At 34.8% G+C, this 5062-nt stretch overlaps 1 pseudogene; it reads right to left on the bottom strand.

Annotated features, from left to right (window-relative positions):
- LOC110584118 overlaps nt 1–4820 on the bottom strand; it is a 20121-nt pseudogene extending 15301 nt beyond the window's left edge.
- Between the last annotated feature and the right edge of the window lie 242 nt (nt 4821–5062).

Raw genomic sequence — 5062 nt, 5'->3', positions numbered from 1 at the left:
TATACAAATATATACAAATACATATATATATACATATATATACAAATATATACATATATATATATACATATATATACAAATATATACAAATACATATATATATATACGTATATATATATGTATACATATATATATATTAAAACTCTGTGTTACGTAATCAAGCTAAGATGGTGCAAGATGAAATTAGGGATCCTGACTTTCCCCCACCTCTCCTCCCAGCAGCATGTTTCAGCTGCACATAATTTTACATTGTAATAGTTGATAACATCCACATGGTTTTGTACCATATAGTTACATTATTTGTTTACAAATTAATTCAAATTATTGAAAATCACTTAGCAGCATTTATACCATTTTGACTATGAGAATATCGTTCACTACAAAGTGTTAGGGTGACATGTCCTTTTCTAGGATAAAATAGTCATGGCCTTTCAGCCAGTCTAAGAAGAAGGTTCCAATGGATTCTCTAGAAGTCACTCAAAATAAACGTTCCCTCATTTTTGGACTATCAATTACTAGCATGGTTTTACTAATTGGTGTATTTATTATGTATACAGTATTTTCAAAAGTATAAAATTGTATTTTTCTTGTCAAGACAAGAAACATTATGTTTCTATTATGTCAGATTTTCATTCAGGTTTGATATCCATTTTATTATATTTTCTTAAACCCAGTAACTTCCTTTTCAAATTTGATCTTAAGTACTTCAAGTTTGGACCATGACTATTTGAATAGCTTTTCTTCTTCCTGAAATTTACAGGTGCTTTGTTGTATTCTTATATTCCGCACGTCATCTTAATTGTTCTTAACTTGCGCTTTTACACATTTCAGCCAGGGAGGTGTTTTTTTGTTTGTTTGTTGGTTGGTTTGTTTAATTCTATTTGGCAAGAGGATTTGAGACATCTTTAGCTCTGGGAAAGTTTTCTTGTATTATTTCTTTGATAATTTTTGTACTTTTGCTATCTCTGTCATTTCCTTCTGGAACTTATATACATTGAAGGTTTAATTTACTGGATTGATCCTCATATTTCTTATGGTTTAATATTTAAGTTGCTTTAAAAAATATTCTACATTCTGGCAAACTCTCCCAGTTTTATTTTCCATCCCTTTTACATTTTTTAAAAAAGAATTCAATCATATTTTTATGTTCTAAAAAATTTTCTTCTTCTCTGTCCACTTTTCATAGCCCCCTTTCTTTTTTTAAACAACTGATAATTTATTAAAAAGGTTGATTTGAAAGCATCTGCAACAGTGACTTCAACCTCAACTCCTGGCTCAATGCTGATGGAAGTAATCTGCTTAATCTCAGAAGGATTGTGCAAATCAACATGTTGCTTGTAGAGTAACTGGAAACAATCCCAGGTCTTAGAACCTTCACCACAAGGAGTTTTTCTTCCAGTGATTCTCAGAGTCTTGGTAGGCATCTGAACTGGTCCTTTCACTTTGAGATTCTTTTCCTTTATGCTTTTTTTTTTTTTTAAGACTTTCTATTTATTCATTTATCTGTTTATTTGAGAGAGAGAGAGAAAGCATGCACAAATGGAGGAAGGAGCTGAGGGAGAGGGAGAAGCAGACTCCTCACTGGGCCGGGAGCCTGATGCGGGTCTCCAGGATCATGACCTGAGCTGAAGGCAGACGCGTAACCAACTAAGCCACCCAGGCACCCCTTCCTTTATGCTTCTGATGGAGTCAGCACATACCTTCTCCAAAGATTTTACACTGGGGCTGGTTAGAGTAATTCTAATTCAGTGAATCGCCACCTCTGGTCCCATGGGTGTCTTCCTGGTGTCTTTTTTTTTTTTTTAAAGATTTTATTTATTTATTTGACAGAGAGAGACACAGCGAGAGAGGGAACACAAGCAGGGGAGTGGGAGAGGGAGAAGCAGGCTCCCCGCAGAGCAGGGAGCCCGATGCGGGACTCGATCCCAGGACTCTGGGATCATGACCTGAGCTGAAAGCAGTCGCTTAACCAACTGAGCCACCCAGGCGCCCCTTCCTGGTGTCTTTAAAAGCCATGGCTGCAGCGAATTTTCCTAATGGACTTGTTCCTCACTGAGAGCAAAAAGCAGTAAGTGAGGAGCAGGACCTAGAGTCCAAAGCTCCCCTTAGCCGTTACCTCCTCTTCCTCTTCATAGCATCCTTTCTTAGTCTATGCTTACACTGACCTACCAAATTTTTCTTTGGTTGCATAGTGTTCAGAGATGTTCTTAAAGAGTCTCACATTTCTGCCTATCTTGTAAGCTGAGGCACAGGCTTCTTTCAGTCCGTATTATCTTCTCAAGGATGTTTTAAAAAAAAAAAAAGTTTTTGAAGATAAAATCTCCCTTTTTGGGGAAAAAAAAAAAAAAAAAAAGGTAGGTTTGTTTATTATCCAATATAGCGAAGATAATGTTGACTCACTCTGTTGAAAATGTCAAGCAGGCTTATTGCCCATTATAAAGGTTTCCTAAGATCAGAGTTTCTCTCCTGTAACTCAACCCATTTTGGGGCAGGTATCACTTGGCCCTATAAGTATCAACCTATGGGGATAGGGACTTAAGAAATGGGTAGGAAAATGTCAATATTCTGTCCATAGCTATTGCTGTGAGGAATAAACAGGCCTTTATTTCTGGCCCATAAGTCTCATGTCCCTTTCAGCATCCACAGAATCATGGCAGACTAGTCAAGGCAAGTAGGGTAAAATCGCATCCTTCAGAGTTTTTGACGCATATTATCTTTATCTTTTGTTCTTTTTTACCATTTTTCTTTCCTCTCGAGTCTATATATATATATAAATATATATATAATATACATATACTTTTTTCATTCTTTATTCAAATTATCTTTATCTTCTGTTCTTTTTTATTATTTTTCTTTCCTCTGGAGTCTATCTATTATATATATTCTTTTTTTCTATGTTTAATCATTATCTTTACTTTTCCTGTTATTCTTTAGATATTCCTCAATTTTTTTTAATCTGATTATATTTAAGGATGGGATAAACAGAATTTGGCATCTCACTATCTCTGTAAGGAGTTTGAAAATAGCAAGCATTTGAGAAAGGGGAAGAAAACTTACTGATTTTGCTGTGGTTGGAATAAAGATGTCAGAAACCTCACTGCAAAATGTGCAGAGCTATGCTCTGAGATATTAACATTGCTGCTGGACTAGTTATAAATTAATTTAGAGAAGTTTGTATTTTGTTTTGTATTCCCCATCGATAGAGGTTTCGCTGCTGAGCCTTTTGTAAAGCAGGGGATGTGGGGGAGAGTAATGAAGGTTTGATGAGAGTTAACTCTTTACCATATAAGTCTACAGCCAACTCCAGTATAAGTATTTATGTGCCTCTTTATTTATAAATAAATTATATGTATTTGTATAACATGGACACCTATACGACATTTTTGTTAATGCCCAAATGTTAATGGCTCTACTTATAATGAATTCACCCATAACTGTTTATAATTTCCTTCTACAGAGAACTATTTCAGACTAAATTATTTCCCCGTCTTTTTGACATTTATTCATTTAGTCAACCACGTACCATTCTCTGAGCAAAATAAGAGACTGGACAAAGATAATGAGAAAACACTAGAAACCCTAGATGTAAATGTTCATTTCATTATTTTTTCATCTGTTCAGTCACTTGTTTTGCTTTGATTTCTTTCTTTTCAACCAGATGATGTGAGGCATCATTTTGACTCTAGGTTATTGGCAATACCTGATTTCTTGAGCATTTTAAACTGTCATCGAAATGACTCAACTTGAATTTGTCTCACCGAGGAACTACAAAAGGAAACCATATCTTTAAAAAATATGACTGTTTCTATATGATATCACTTGGAGGGATAATTTGAAAAGTTTGAATATGCCCATTACTGTATATTCTAATGGATTTTCTCCCTGAAACATTCAGTAGTATATCATTATACTTAAACCCTCCAAAGAAATAGTGATTTTAATACTGCCATTTGTATGTTTGATGATCCACAAACTCTAGGGTCAGCATGATTTACTTAATTTCATGCCATTATCTCTTATTTTACTCACATTAATCTAAGTAATTCTTCTACCACCTCAAGCCAGTCCTAGAAGTGTTCTCATTTCAATTAAGACTTTTAAGTATTTTTAAACTGTCATTTAGCCATATTATACCTTAATTGTTTGTGTTACTCTTCCATGAAATGTTTCCAAATGGTTTTTACTGTGCCTGAAGGGATGGAAAAGGCCTTGGATAAAGTCATCAAGTTATGTAGAATTATTTGATGGATTGCAATGACCAGCAGGGTTTCTTCCAAAGTCTTAATTATCATTATAGTTTATCCAACTAATCAAAACTTTATTTCCCCTATTACTTTGAACAACACTGACCACTAAGTGTCAGAATTATTCTGTTTCAGGACAATAAAAATTTCATTATATTCATTTACTGTCAAGTTAAGCTAATTTTGATAGAACTCTTGCCTAGTGTACACTTCCCCATTGTTTTAGAATATTTGCATCCATGTTTGTAGTTTAACCACTATTTTTCCGAGGACTGTGTTTTTTCTTTGTGACTATGTAAGGGTTTCTCCATCTTTATTTTTATATAGTACAACTTTCAAATTAAACCAACCAATTTCTTCAAGTATATATTGAGCACTTTTTGTATGCAAGGCACTGATACTAAAGGATTCATGGTTTTTGTTTGTTTGTTTTGCTCTTTAGAACCTTAAAATGTGCTTTTGTTGACCAGAAGATTACCCTTCTGTTCCAATTCTGCTCATTTGTTTATTTTGCTCTAATGATCTCCTAGCTGGTTCCTGGCCTCCAATCTTACCCCTCTCCAACCGATTCTCCATTCCGCTCACAGTGATCCTGCTGAAACTCACATATGACACATCCTACTCCAACCCAAACTCCTTGCATGGCTCCCCCTCTAAAGCTGCTTAAAATCTACCCACTGCTATTTCTTAATCCTTTCCCATTTGTAAAATGCAAGTGATAATGAATTGCTGGAGATTTTCCAAACATCCTATTTTTATTCCCATGGATGAGTCTTTCTATACCTTAGCCCATCTGCTAAAACCACCCCTTACCAATA

This window comes from Neomonachus schauinslandi, chromosome 2 (genome assembly GCF_002201575.2).
Source record: "Neomonachus schauinslandi chromosome 2, ASM220157v2, whole genome shotgun sequence".
Classification (NCBI taxonomy): Eukaryota; Metazoa; Chordata; class Mammalia; order Carnivora; family Phocidae; genus Neomonachus; species Neomonachus schauinslandi.
This window is presented reverse-complemented; position numbering and strand designations above follow the sequence as displayed.